Source organism: Orcinus orca, chromosome 8, assembly GCF_937001465.1.
Source record: "Orcinus orca chromosome 8, mOrcOrc1.1, whole genome shotgun sequence".
In the NCBI taxonomy this organism is placed as follows: Eukaryota; Metazoa; Chordata; class Mammalia; order Artiodactyla; family Delphinidae; genus Orcinus; species Orcinus orca.
In genome coordinates this window covers 77,719,368-77,735,361 of record NC_064566.1, presented here as the reverse complement: position 1 = coordinate 77,735,361, position 15,994 = coordinate 77,719,368, and the positions used below count along the sequence as shown (strand labels likewise).

At 38.0% G+C, this 15,994-nt stretch overlaps 1 pseudogene; it reads left to right on the top strand.

Moving 5' to 3' along the window:
* Positions 1 to 12,086: 12,086 nt before the first annotated feature.
* On the top strand, positions 12,087 to 12,688 carry LOC101278370 (GTP-binding protein SAR1b-like; annotated as a pseudogene).
* The last annotated feature ends 3,306 nt before the right edge of the window (positions 12,689 to 15,994 follow it).

Sequence of the window (15,994 nt, the reverse complement as noted above, 5' to 3'; positions counted from 1 at the left end):
GCATGATCCCTCTGAGGGTGAAAATGTTGGGACGGGCAGTTCCCTATGGTAGCTAGGAAATAGCACTCTCAGACATGGGGGAGCTTGTTAGCGCAAAGGAACCAGCCTAAGAAGACCAGAAGAGGTTGCAGGAGAGAGAAAATGTCCAAAGAGAGATAATATAGGAGGACTCTGGTGTTGCCTTGTTTCCCCATTCTCAAAGCTTTCCAGCCTTCCATGGCTGACTCCATACATATGTAAGTTTGAGTACATTCCTAAGTCCCAGAAGCTTTAAAAACTGAAGTGATCAAGATCCCTACCTCCCTCATTCTACCATTTTCCCCGTGGATAAAGTATAGGAAGGGAACATAGGGAAGTACCAGGATACTTAGGGTCAAGTAGACTTTTTGTTGTCTGAAGAGAGGGTGTAGGATCATAGCTCCTTTCTCAATGGCACTGGGGCAAGCCAAGAGAGGCACGTAGCACACAAAATTTAAGGAGGCACTCCTCTCAGGTTTGTGTACCCTAGTTCTGGCTCTGGGCAAGTGCAAAATGTGCATTTAATAGGCCTTTCTGAATTGGGAGCAATGGAAACAAGACAGTTCCTGTTGAATTGGTCTTGAAACCTCTGAATTAAATGGGCACAAAATTTTCTCCAGTCAAAAAGCTCTTATCTGTCCAGGAAATTGGAGGCAGTGCTTGGCTTGGCAAGTCAGAAGCTTCTTGGTAGACAGTATTGAGGTGTTTGAAGGCAGCAGAAGCAGAGTTTGCAGGAGGCCCTGTAGCGGCAATAGTGCAAAACTGGAGCCAGATGATCTGGCTTTGAGCCCCACTTTCCCCTTCCCAGCTATGTGACTGCAGCAGATACTGCTGGTACTCAACCCAGATTCCCCTTATGTCCCTCTGCACCTAAACCCCAGATGGTTCAGAGCTGCTAACAGCTTACACCTGTGACCCAGTTTAGACCGTTACCCTTGGTTGACGTGACTCTGAGACCACTACCACAGCTGCCACCATTACCGTCCCCTGCCCTTCGCCTGTGGGTCAGGCTTAGACTCAGCTCATTCCCCCTGCCCGCATTTGCTACAGGCTTTCTTGAAGAGTGGTAAGTACACTCTCAGGAAATTATGTTCCTGAATCCCTGTGCTAGCTTCTGCTTCCAGAAAGCCTAACACAGTAGTGTCTAGAGCAAATTACCCATTACAACTCAGCTGTACCCACTTTTTAAGAGTGTTGTGAAGATTGAATGATTTGATACTTATGGGTACTTCAAAAAATTTCTGATACATAGAGTCGGTAAGTTTAGCTCTTATGAGAGGTTGATGCTGTCTGATATAAAGATATGACAGTTCTTTACATTTTCAGAATGGGTAATTAGTACAGTTGTTTGGGGAATGATGCTTCTCAGGCTAAGATAGTATCTTACATCATTAGTCACAGGGATGTGTTAGGTTTTATCAGTGTTTCACAGTTATCTAACATTTCAACTGAGGGGAAAAAAAAAAACCCTCAAAATGTAATCCATACTAAGAAGAAGAAATACACAATACTTTTATGCCCCACCCCATGATCTCTGTCAGTAGAGAAGTGATGAATAAATTATATGTCAAAACCATGAAACATTACATATCTATTTTAAAAATAATAAGTTGCAAAGCAGGAGCAAACTCAATTTCTCTCTGGAGGAATTCATCCTCATACTAGGTCTCACAAAACCATTGATGGAGCCCCAACAAATATTAGCTTACACATAAAAGTCACAAGACATATTAGAATCACCAAATATAAAAGAAGTACATCTAAGATGTTTAAAGAAATAAAAGATGGAATTGAAAACATGGGTAAGGAGCAAGAGATTATAAGAAAACAAACAGGAAGATCTGTAAAATAACAAAATAGAACTTCTAGAAGATGAAAAATAATCATTGAAATTAAAAGCTTAATGAAATACTCAAACTTCTAATGAAGAAATAATTAGTGAACTGGATAAGCAGCCTGTAGAAACTACTAGATTGTAGCATAGAGAGATGAAGAAGTGGAAAAATGAAACTATTGTTAAACATGGAGGACAGGTCCTGTGTTTGTCTAATTCAAGGTCCAGAAAGAGATAATAAAGAGACAGGAAAATCCAATAGAGAGGTAGTGGCTGAGACTTTTCCAGAAATGTTGAAAGACACCTAGCCTCAGATTCAGTAATTTAAGGTGCCTATAACCAAATAGGAATCACCAGTGATTATTCAATCACAGATTATCCCTTAGACATATTTGAAAAGTCATTTACAACTACCAGTAAAAACTTTGATTTCTCTAGAAGTATATTATGACAATGAGAATAAATGTTAGATGGGGAGCTACTGTGATGATAAAGTGAGTTTATGAAGAACATTTTGACATATTTTACTAGACTGTATTTGCATATCAGGTACTATAGAAAAAACCTTATAATAAATAAAAGACTACTCCTCTGGATGTTTGGCAAATATGTTGATAAAATGACTTTTAAGTGTTTAGAAGGTAATATTAATTTATGATTAATTAAGATCAGAAATTACAAGATAAACCAAATTCTTATTATTCATTTCATATTACTTGCTTTTGTTTTAGTCTGCAGATCAAATTAGGAAAATACAATTTAATCTAATATATGGCAAAAGGCATTGTTAAAGAAAAAAAATCTGACTCATGCAATGGGCTTCTCCAAAATGGTCTATAGAATTTTATTCAATAATTGAATAGAACTACGTGACTTTATGTTATTCTATTTTTATACTTGAAAAATCATGAATTTGGAAAGGAAAAAGTAGATAAATTTGCTTTTTGGGTAGATTGAGAAACATTTTCTCATAAAATGAAAAGCATTAAATTAAAGTACAATATGTTGACTCAGAAACTGAGAATACTTGAGGTGTCAGGTTTTATCAGTAAAGGAGTTTTGAAAATAGCCCTCCTCTGATATGATTAGGAGCACTTCAACATTGGGCAATTATTTATTCATGCTGTTCTGATAGGTGCAAAAATGCTGAATGGCGCTGAGGTCAATCATCGCAGTAAGTCGGTATTTCCTACAATGACATAGTAAAAATTGCAACATTCCAAGTAGTAAATCAAAAATTTTAAGACATATTAGTTATGAGGATTCTAACTATTCAGACAGCAAACTCATGCTTATATTTATTTATTTATTTTTCTTTTTAACATCTTTATTGGAGTATAACTGCTTTACCATGGTGTGTTAGTTGCTGCAGTATAACAAAGTGAATCAGCTATACGTATACATATATCCCCATATCCCCTCCCTCTTGCGTCTCCCTCCCACCCTCCCTATCCCACACCTCTAGGTGGTCACAAAGCACCAAGCTGATCTCCCTGTGCTATGCAGCTGCTTCTCACTAGCTATCTATTTTACATTTGATGGTGCATATATGTCAATGCCGCTCTCTCACTTCGTCCCAGCTTACACTTGCCCCAGCCCTGTGTCCTCAAGTCCATTCTCTACGTCTGCATCTTTATTCCTATCCTGCCCCTAGGTTCAACAGAACCATTTTTTTTAAGACTCCATATATATGTGTAAACATACGGTATTTGCTTTTCTCTTTCTGACTTACTTCACTCTGTATGACAGATTCTAGGTCCATCCACCTCACTACAAATAACTCAGTTTCGTTTCTTTTAATGGCTGAGTAATATTCCATTGTATATATGTGCCACGTCTTCTTTATCCATTCATCTGTTGGTGGACACTTAGGTTGCTTCCATGTCCTGGCTATTGTAAATAGAGCTACAATGAACATTGTGGCACATGACTCTTTTTTAACTATGGTTTTCTCACGGTAGATGCCCAGTAGTGGGATTGCTGGGTCATATGGTAGTTCTATTTTTAGTTTCTTAAGGAACCTCCATACTGTTCTCCATAGTGGCTGTATCAATTTACATTCCCACCAACAGTGCAACAGGGTTCCCTTTTCTCCACACTCTCTCCAACATTTATTGTCTGTAGATTTTTTGATGATGGCCATTGTCACCAGCGTGTCACTTATTGTGTTTTTTGTTTGTTTGTTTGTTTGTTTTTTTGCGGTATGCGGGCCTCTCACTGTTGTGGCCTCTCCCGTTGCGGAGCACAGGCTCCGGACGTGCAGGCTCTGCGGCCATGGCTCACGGACCCAGCCGCTACACAGCATGTGGGATCTTCCCAGACCAGGACATGAACCGGTGTCCCCTGCATTGGCAGGCAGACTCTCAACCACTGCGCCACCAGGGAAGCCCCTTATTGTGGTTTTGATTTGCATTTCTCTAATGATTAGTGATGTTGAGCATCTTTTCATATTTTTGTTGGCAATCTGTGTATCTTCTTTGGAGAAATGTCTATTTAGGTCTTCTGCCCATTTTTGAATTGGGTTGTTTGTTTTTTTAATATTGAGCTGCATGAGCTGCTTGTATATTTTGGAGATTAATCCTTTGGCAGTTGCTTTGTTTACAAATATTTTCTCCCATTCTGAGGGTTGTCTTTTTGTCTTGTTTATGGTTTCCTTTGGTGTGCATAAGCTTTTAAGTTTCATTAGGTCCCATTTGTTTATTTTTGTTTTTATTTCCATTTCTCTAGGAGGTGGGTCAAAAAGGATCTTGCTGTGATTTATGTCATACAGTGTTCTACCTATGTTTTGCTCTAAGGGTTTTATAGTGTCTGGCCTTACATTTAGGTCTTTAATCCATTTTGAGTCTATTTTTGTGTATGGTGTTAGGGAGTGTTCTAATTTCATTGTTTTACATGTAGCTGTCCAGTTTTCCCAGCACCACTTATTGAAGAGGAGGTCTTTTCTCCATTGTATATTATTGCCTCCTTTATTAAAGATAAGGAGACCATAGGTGCGTGGGTTTATCTCTGGCTTTCTATCCTGTTCCATTGACCTATATTTCTGTTTTTGTGCCAGTATCATACTGTCTTGATTACTGTAGCTTTGTAGTATAGCCTGAAGCCAGGGAGCCTGATTCCTCCAGCTCCGTTTCTCTTTCTCAAGATTGCTTTGGCTATTCAGGGTCTTTTGTGTTTCCATACAAATTGTAAAATGTTTTCTTCTATTTCTGTGAAAAATGCCATTGGTAGTTTGATAGGAATTGCATTGAATCTGTAGATTGCTTTTGGTAGTATAGTCATTTTCACAGTGCTAATTCTTACAATCCAAGAACATGGTATATCTCTCCATCTGTTTGTATTGTCTTTAATTTCCTTCATCAGTGTCTTATAGTTTTCTGCCTACAGGTCTTTTGTCTCCTTAGGTATGGTTATTCCTAGATATTTTATTCCTTTTGGTGCAATGGTGAATGGGATTGTTTCCTTAATTTCTCATTCAGATTTTTTGAGATTTCTGTGCATTAATTTTGTATCCTGCAACTTTACCAAATTCATTGATTACCTCTAGTAGTTTTCTGGTGGTATCTTTAGGATTCTCTCTATATAGTATCATGTCATCTGCAAACATTGACAGTTTTACTTCTTCTTTTCTGATTTGTACTCCTTTTATTTCTTTTGCTTCTCTGATTGCTGTGGCTAAAACTTCCAAAACTATTTTGAATAATAGTGGTGAGAGTGGGCAACCTTGTCTTGTTCCTGATCTTAGAGGAAATGCTTTCAGTTTTTCATCATTGAGAATGATGCTGGCTGTGGGTTTGTCATATATGGCCTTTATTATGTTGAGGAAAGTTCCCTGTATGCCTACTTTCTGGAGAGTTTTTATCATAAATGGGTGTTGAATTTTGTCAAAATCTTTTTCTGCACTATTGAGAAGATCATATGGTTTTTATCCTTCAGTTTGTTAGTATGGTGTATCACATTGATTGATTTGCATATACTGAAGAATCCTTGCATTCCTGGGGTAACCCCACTTGATCATGGTGTATCATTCTTTTAATGTGCTGTTGAATTCTGTTTGCTAGTAATTTGTTGAGGATTTTTGCATCTATATTCATCAGTGATATTGGCCTGTAGTTTCCTTTTTTTGTGACATCTTTGTCTGGTTTTGGTATCAGGGTCATGGTGGCTTTGTAGAATGAGTTTGGGAGTGTTCCTCCCTCTCTTATATTTTAGAAAGTTTGAGAAGAGTAGGTGTTAGCTCTTCTCTAAATGTTTGATAGAATTTGCCTGTGAAGCCATCTGGTCCTGGGCTTTTGTTTGTTGGAAGATTTTTTATCACAGTTTCAATTTCAGTGCTTGTGATTGGTCTGTTTATATTTTCTATTTCTTCCTGGTTCAGTCTCGGAAGGTTGTGCTTTTGTAAGAAGTTGTCCATTTCCTACAGGTTGTCCATTGTACTGGCATATAGTTACTTGTAGTAATCTCTCATGATCCTTTGTATTTCTGCAGTGTCAGTTGTTACTTCTCCTTTTTCATTTCTAATTCTGTTGATTTGAGTCTTCTCCCATTTTTTCTTGATGAGTCTGGCTAATGGTTTATCAATTTTGTTTATCTTCTCAAAGTACGAGCTTTTAGTTTTATTCTTTGCTATCATTTCCTTCATTTCTTTTTCACTTATTTCTGATCTGACCTTTATGATTTCTTTCCTTCTGCTAACTTTGGGTTTTTTTTTTTGTTGTTCTTCTTCTTTCTCTAGTTGTTTTAGGTGTAAGGTTATGATGTTTATTTGAGATTTTTTTTGTTTCCTGAGGTAGGATTGTATTGCTATAAACTTCCCTCTTAGAACTGTTTTTGCTGCATCCCATAGGTTTTGGGTGGTCGTGTTTTCAGTGTCATTTGTTTCTAAGTATTTTTTGATTTCCTCTTTGATTTCTTCAGTGGTCTCTTAGTTATTTAGTAGCATATTGTTTAGCTTTATGTGTTTGTATTTTTTAGTTTTTTTGCTGTAATTTATATGTAGTCTCATAGTGTTGTGGTCAGAAAATATACTTGATATGATTTCAATTTTCTTAAATTTACCAAAGCTTGATTTGTGACCCAGATATGATCTATCCTGGAGAGTGTTCCATGAGCTCTTGAGAAGAAAGTGTATTCTGTTAGTTTTGGATGGAACATTCTGTAAATATCAATTAAGTCCGTTGTGTCTAATGTGTCATTTAAAGCTGTGTTTCCTTATTTATTTTCATTTTGGATGATCTGTCCATTGGTAATAGTGTGGTGTTAAAGTTCCCTACTATTATTTTGTTACTGTCAGTTTCCCCTTTTATGGCTGTTAACCTTTGCCTTATGTATTGAGGTGCTCCTATGTTGGGTGCATAAATATTTACAATTGATATATCTTCTTCTTGGATTGATCCCTTGATCACTGTGTAGTGTCCTCCTTTTTCTCTTTATTTTCAGTCTTTATTAAAGTCTATTTTGTCTGATATGAGAATTGCTACTCCAGCTTTCTTTTGATTTCCATTTGCATGGTATATCTTTTTCCATCCCCTCACTTTCAGTCTGTATGTGTCCCTAGGTCTGAAGTGGGTCTCTTGTAGACAGCGTATATATGGGTCTTGTTTTTGTACCCATTCAGCCAATCTGTGTCTTTTGGTTGGAGCATTTAATCCATTTACATTTAAGGTAATTATCAATATGTATGTTCGTATTACCATTTTCTTAATTGTTTTGAGTTTGTTTTTGTAGATCTTTTCCTTCTCTTGTGTTTCCTGCCTAGAGAAGTTCCCTTGGGATTTGTTGTAAAGCTGGTTTGGTGGTGCTGAACTCTCTCAGCTTTTGCTTGTCTGTAAAGGTTTTAATTTCTCCATCAAATCTGAATGAGATCCTTGCTGGGTAGAGTAATCTTGGTTGTAGTTTTTCCCCTTTCATCACTTTGAATATGTTCTGCCACTTCTTTCTGGCTTGCAGAGTTTCTGCTAAAAGATCAACTGTTAATCATATGGGGATTCCCTTGTATGTTATTTGTTGCTTTTCCCTTGCTGCTTTTAATATTTTTTCTGTGTATTTAATTTTTGATACTTTGAATAATAAGTGTCTTGGTGTGTTTCTCCTTGGATTTATCCTGTATGAGGCTCTCTGCTTCCTGGCCTTGATTAACTATTTCCTTTCCCATATTAGGGAAGTTTTCAACTATAATCTCTTCAAATATTTTCTCAGTCCCTTTCTTTTTCTCTTCTTCTTCTGGGACCCCTATAATTCAAATGTTGGTGAGTTTAATGTTGTTCCAGAGGTCTCTGAGACTGTCCTTAATTCTTTTCATTCTTTTTTCTGCTCTGTGGTAGTTATTCCCACTATTTTATCTTCCAGGTCACTTATCTGTTCTTCTGCCTCAGTTATTCTGCTATTGACACCTTCTAGAAAATTTTTAATTTCATATATTGTGTTGTTCATCATTGTTTGTTTGCTCTTTAGTTCTTTTAGGTCCATGTTAAATGTTTCTCATATTTTCTCCATTCTGTTTCCAAGATTTTGGATCATGTTTACTATCACTACTCTGAATTCTTTTTCAGGTAGACTGCCTAAATCCTTTTCATGTGTTTGATCTAGTGGGTTTTAAACTTGCTCCTTCATCTGCTGCATATTTCTCTGTCTTCTCATGTCATTTAACTTACTGTGTTTGGGGTCTACTTTCACAGGCTGCAGGTTCGTAGTTCCCTTTGTTTTTGGTGCCTCCCCCCAGTGGGTGAGGTTGGTGCAGTGGCTTGTGTTGGCTTCCTGGTAGAGGGACTGGTGCCTGTGCTCTGGTGTGTGGGGCTGCATCTTGTCTTTCTGGGGGGCATGGCCACGTCCAATGGTGTGTTTTGGGGTGTCTGTGAAATTAGTGTGATTTTAGGTAGCCTCTCTGCTAATGGGTGGGGTTGTGCTCCTGTCTTGCTAGTTGTTTGGCATGTGGCGTCCAGCACTGGAGCTTGCTGGCTGTCAGGTGGAGCTGGGTCTTAGTGTTGAGACAGAGATCTCTGGTAGAGCTCTCACCGATTGATATCATGTGGGGCCAGGAGGTCTCTGGTAGTCCAATATCCGGAACTCGTTCTCCCACCTTGGAGGGTCAGGCCTGACAGAAGGCTAGAGCACCAAGCCCCTGTCAGCCACACAGCTCAGAAGAAAAGGGAGAAAGAAGAAAGAAAAAAAATTATTTAACTAATAATAATAAAAAGAAGAGAGCAACCAAACCAATAAACAAATCCACCAATTATAACAAGTGCTAAAAACTAAACTAAGATAAACAGAAAAATCAGAAGCAAATCAGTCACAGACAGGAAACCCCAAGTCTACATTTGCTCCCAAAGTCCACCACCTCAATTTTGGGATGATTCAATTTCTGTTCAGGTATTCCACAGATGCAGGGTTCATCAAGTTGATTGTGGGGATTTAATCCACTGCTCCTGTTGCTGCATGGAGAAATTTCCATTTCTCTTCTTTGTTCACACAGGTCCTTTGGTTCAGCTTTGGTTTTGGCCCCACCTCTGCATATAGGTCACCCTCACGCATCTGTTCCCCGCCCAGACAGGAGGGAGTTAAAGCAGTGGCTGGTTACGGCACTCTTGCTCACTCAGGCCAGGGGAGGGAGGGGTACGGTAGTCATAATTGGAATGCGGGGTGAGCCTGCAGTGGCAGAGGCCAGCGTGACATTGCAACAGCCTGAGGCATGCCTTGTGTCCTCCCGGGGAAATCGTCCCTGGATCACAGGACCCTGGCAGTGGTGGGCTGCACAGGCTGCCAGGAGGGGAGGTGTGGATAGTGACCTGTGCTCGCACACAGGCTTCTTGGTGGCAGCAGGAGAAGCGTTAGCATTTCATGCCCCTCTCTTGGCTCCAAGCTGACAGCCGTGGCTCACGCCCGTCTCTGGAGCTTGCTTAGGTGGTGTTCTGCCTTCTGTGGGTACACAGGAGGGAATCCCCTCTCCTTGCGCACCCCAAAACAATGGTCTCTTGCCTCTTAGGCAGTTCCAGACTTTTCCCCGGACTACCTCCCAGCTAGCTGTGGCACACTAGCCCTCTCAGGCTGTGTTCACGCAGCCAACCCCAGTCCTCTCCCTGGGATCTGAACTCTGAAGCCCAAGCCTCAGCTCCCAGCCCCCACCCACCCTGGCAGGTGAGCAGACAAGCCTCTCAGGCTGGTGGGTGCTGGTCGGCACCGATTCTCTGCGTGGGAATCTCTGCGTTTTGCCCTCCGCACCCCTGTTGCTGTGCTCTCCTCTGCGGCTTCGAAGCTCCCCCCTCCGCCTCCCGCAGTCTCCGCCCGCGAAGGGGCTTCCTAGTGTGTGGAAACCTTTCCTCCTTCACAGCTCCCTCCCAGAGGTGCAGGTCCCGTCCCTATTCTTTTGTCTCTGTTTTTCTTTTTCTTATGCCCTACCCAGGTATGTGGGGAGTTTCTTGCCTTTTGGGAAGTCTGAGGTCTTCTGCCAGCATTCAGTAGGTGTTCTGTAGGAGTTGTTCCACATGTAGATGTATTTTTGATGTATTTGTAGGGAGGAAGGTGACCTCCATGTCTTACTCCTCTGCCATCTTGAAGGTCCCCCTCACCCCACGGCTAACTCATACTTTTAAACTCATCCACAATGAAAATTCTTATAAATCTTCTCAAATAGAACTTCTTAACTTACCTTGCTTGTAAATTTCATCTCTATAAGACAGAGGAAGTGGTAAGATCTGGCCCTCATTGTAACCAACATGGCAGAACTGGTTGACTAAGTTAAAAATAACACTGACCCTGAGTGAAAGGAGCAAAGTTGTCTTTGATGTTTTTTGTTAAGACTGTTGTAGATTGCATTCTCTGGCCAACAGACCCTGAGTTGGAGATGGTGTCCAGGTGAGGTATGGGGCAGTGCTTTCAGAGACCACCTATGTAAAGGAATGAAAGAAGCACTACTGAGCAGAGGTATAAATTGAGTCATAATACGGTTGCAACAGAGGTTGCAGCAGGTCTCACAGGAAACTCTCAAACTTGGATGGTTTTTCAAAAATGTCTCTAACTGAAGGGGCCAGACCTGGACTCCCACATTAACAAGGCATTAGATGCAGAGAGCTGCCTGGGAAACCATGGGGGAGGCAGCTTCTTTCAGATCTGTAGAATTCCTTCGGAGAGTTTCAGCTGAGCAACATCAGCACATAATACTCCCAACAGCCGGGATAATGAATGACTCAGAGCTAAGGGAGATCTGGACAGCACAACACATTCAATAAGAGAATGCTTATTGTAGTCATACAACTACCCTCAACTTTAGGAATGTACATTTCAGAAAAGTTAAAGGATCAGGGGAAAACTGAAACAACAGGAGATTTGTAGCTAGCAGAAGAATTTGTTCATTCAACAAATACTTAAAATGGGCTTACTCTTTGTTGATCTCTATGCGAGATACTGCAGAAACAATGGAGAATGAAACATAGTCCCAGCTAGTGGTGTACTGAAGCTGGCTGCTACCTGCTGGCAAGAGCCAATTATCAGTATTTCTTCCAAACTCCCAGCGATGTCCACTTGGTAGCTTGAAATGGACCATGGCGGGAGTATTTATACCATGGAAACTAGATAATGGTAAAAAACAGGGATTTTTTTACCCCAGAGAACCAATTGTTAAACATGTGCCAACTGCACCCCACTTTTGAGCTGACAATCCAACAGATCTGGAAAGGTGTAAAATTGTCTACTCTGCTTCTGGTCCTTTGAAGTAGCTGCACATCCCCATGTATGTATGAAAAGGTGAGTTCTTGACACTCCTACACTGTTCATGACAAGAGCCTTAGACTCATGCTGTCCAGTGGAAATATAATGTGAGCCATATATGTAATTTAAATTTTTTTACTTTATAAAAAGTGAAAAGCAGTGAAATTGTCACTTATTTTATATAACTCAATATATCCAGAATATTAACATTTCAACATGTAGTCAATATAGAAATATTTTACTGTTTTTGTATTACATTTTATACTACATTTTCATATGTATTTTACACATAGAGCACATCTCAATTCAGATGTAAATTTACATCAAAATACTTGAGCTGATTTAAAAATTTTTTTTAAATTTTAAGATCTTTAAAAATTCAAAGTTGAGAAAGTAGTATCACATACCCAAGTTGTTCCAAACATACTTAAAATTTTTCAAATAACTAAATTGAATATGAAAAGTTCTTTTCTTTTAAAATTTGCATCCACATTGACAAAACTTGTTCATCTTTTCCAAGAAGAATTGATTTGACTTTGAAGCAAAAGCACATCAAGCAATCATCACACTTTGCAGTTCAGTGTCAGAGGCTGTAGGGCCAATGCCAAGCAAGGAATAGCATTGTCTTCAGTCGCAGACACTAAGGTATGGATAGGTCCTTCATATTTGATTGGATATACAGTGGTTTCAGCAGAATGCTACAGTTTTTAGGATTATATAAGAGAACTGGCAAATTGGTATTTCTTGGATTGGATAATGTAGGAAAAACAACATTGCTATATATGCTAAAAGATGACAGACTTGGACACATGTCCCAGTGTTATCTCCCCTTTCAAAAGAACTAACCATTACTGGCATGACCTTTGCAACTTTTGATCTGGGTAAACATGTTCAAGATCAAAGAGTGTGGAAAAACTACCTTCCTGCTATCAATGGCATTACAGTTCTGGTGGATTGTGCAGATCATAAAAGGCTGTTAGAATCAAAAGAAGAACTTGATTCACTAATGACAGTTGAAACCATTTCTAATGTGTCTATACTGATTCTTGGGAATAAGATCAACAGACCTGAAGCTATCAGTGAAGAGAGGTTACGAGAGATGTTGGTTTACATGGTCAGACAACAGGAAGGAGCTGAATACCGACCTTTAAGTTCTCATGTGCAGTGTGCTCAAAAGACTAGGTTACCGAGAACACGTCCTCTGCAGGTACAGGTCATTAACACCAACCTGTATCGGTTCCAGGTCTCACCATTCAGGCCCACTCAGAGATCTGATCATGCAACATTCATAACTTCAATTCAGTAAAATGATGTTGGTTATAAAACAGATTATTTAGATTATTAAAATTATATCAACAATTCGAGTAAGAATTGAAAACTGGTTATCACAATGTTAACTTTATCATTCCCTAAAAATAATTAGTTTTTACAGTTTGCAATCTGATATTACCCCAGCAATATTTACAGTATAAAGAGCAACTTTCCAGCCATATATTTGAAACACTTTTAAACAATATGAAACTACAAATATAAGCCATATTGAAAAGCTCATGATCTTAAATTTTTGTCTACTTTTTGAAACTAGTTTTTAAATTTTAGATTATATGTCCACCTAGTTTAAGTGTACAGTTAATAATTAGCTGATTGATGATGTCTTACAGTTTTCAATAATTTTTCTTACACAAACATCACGCAATAAAACAAACTCTAAGGTTTGACATCCTTAAAAGCGTATCAATTTCAAAACTATGTCAAAGGTTAGTAAGTTCATTAACAAGACAATTCAGTGTTAATTTCAAATTCAAAGGGGGTACTGCATAAATTGAAAGCAACTCTTTTGGTCAAAGTGTAAAAACTTCCACTTATAAAATGAACAAGTTCTGAGGATCTGATGTACATTGTGGTGACTATCATTAACAATACTGTATTGTATACTTGCAAGTTGCTAACAGACTAGATCTTAAATGTTCTCAACACCACCTCCTCAAAAAGAAAAAAAAAGATAATTATGTCAAGTGATAGATGTGCTAACTAACCTTATTGTGGTAATCATTGCATTATCCTCACATTGTACACCTTAAACTTACACAATGTTATATGTCAATTATATCTCAGTAAAGTTGGAGGGGGAGGAAGCAAAGAAACTCCAAATTTATCATTAGCAAACAAAATGTTCTTCAATTTTTTTTGGATTTTTTTTCAGACAATTTACATAACACTCTTGGTTATAATTAAAATATTCTGCCTATTAATTCATATTAGAAAAATGTATAAAATCATTATTAACTAGTATTATGAAAAATTTCAATATCAACATTAATTCTTACATCTATAGATCTAGATTACAAATAAGCTGTTCTATTCCTTGGAGCCTAAAGTTTTGCCTGTTCACATGCAGCGTGATATGACTGAGAAAACGTAAATCATAACTGCCAAGTTTTGTCTGTCATTATTGAAAATGTGACAAATATTCTTCTGTTTCAAGAAAATCTTGAATTGGGGTTAATAGCATAGTAAATCTTGGTAAAATTCTTTTACAACTCAACCAATAATCATTGGTAAATAACACAAGATCATTAAATTCAGGGTCTTCTACTTCTTTCAACAGTGCCATAAACTGGTGCTGATTCATAGTATTGGCATGTATATATGGAACAATTTTAATAACTGTATACATGACACTTTCCATGAGTCTGATTCAGAAAACTGAGCACAAATATTTTCAATATGTATCATTTTGTGGAAGAAAGCAATAAGGGAAACATCAATTTCTTATTTTTAAATTCCTATAAATCCAGATTTTTGATGTAACAGCTGAAGCACCTCCATCATGATATAAAAAACTTTTTTTCATATTTAGCTGAAATTCTTCTTTGACAGTCATAAAAATTTCAAATATATCTATGCCACGAATTTTGCTTTTTAGTCTATGAGTTGACAACACTTCTTCATAAGTTTGGAAGTCCTCTGAGACTAAACATAACCAAAGTATTAATTAGGCATGACTCATCCTAAGCACTTGAAATGTGTTAAAGAAAAGTACTTGCAGTCTTTCCAATTCTGAATCAATCTATCTTTGATATTCTTAAGAAGGGCTTGTATTCCATGGGCAATTGTTTGGTGACTTCATTGAAGGTATTTTATTTTTTATAAAATATGATTTTTACTCTTTTCCTAATAATTTTATAATATTTCCAGAAATGAAATAATAATTTCTTTTACCATGTTTCCATCTAAAAATGACTTTCTCTTTTGTGCAAGAATCTAAGTCATTTAATATCTAGCTAAAGTTACAAGCTCAAACTCTATTAGACATAATTTTTAAAATTGCTGTTGGATATTCATTTCTGACTTCTGGCAACTAATTTAGTCTATTCTTTTCAAATCTTTTTGACTGTTGAGAGGAAACTTATCAAATAAACCATGTATTTTCTGATAATGTCTCTAATATTGTCTGCTTTATTATCTTAAAGAACACTTATACATCAAGCAAACTGCTTTTTCATTTTGCTTGGCCACAAAAAACTGCAATTGCCATGACTTGTGAAATTTGAGACACATCTTCCCCTAGTCTTTTTTTTTTTCCTTTATTGCTCTAGTTGTAGGACTGGCTTCTGCATCTCCATTTGATTCTAATCACTAGTATGCCCTAGTTTTAAACTTAAAATTTTGTCCATACTTAATTTTTAAATTAGAACAATAATATAACTGTTTTAATTGAAATAATACGTATTTCCATTTGATTACCAATTACAATTTACATAGGTATCACTGTAACTGGTGCTTTCTGTATAAACATCCAAATAATTGTGTTACAATGTTACATCGATGCATAGGGAAAAGCATTTAAATCATTTTGTTGACACCAACTAGATTGGTAATGTGTTTATGTGTAATACTAGAAAAGACACAGGCCCACCATGCACACTGCACCATTACAGTAACATTACATGATTCGATGGTTAAGGTGCAATGTAATCTTCTCAGAACAATGGAGTTGTATTTAATGAAAAAATTTTTACATTGGTTCAATTTTTAAATTTCAAAGTAAATTAGTTTAAACTGAAATCAACAATTCAGTTCCTCAGTGGTGCTAGACACATTTCAAATGCTCAGGAGCCCACGTGATTAGTGGTCACTGAATTTGACAGAATAGCTTTACACCATTCTTTCCTGGTCCTGGCTTGCTTTCTGTGGGGGGACCGTGCTGTGCGGCTTGCAGGATCTTAGTTCCCCGACCAGGGATTGAATTGGGTCCCAGGGCAGTGAAAGTGCTGAATCCTAACCACTGGACTGCCAGGGAAGTCCAGTCCTGGCTTGTTTTTGAACCCCAACTTTGACCTTCTATTTGCTATGCATTAGCTCTGTCTTTCCTGATGGACACTAATTAGCTTGCCCTCATCTCACTGTCCTTCACTGCTCTCATCTAAATCAGACAATTAA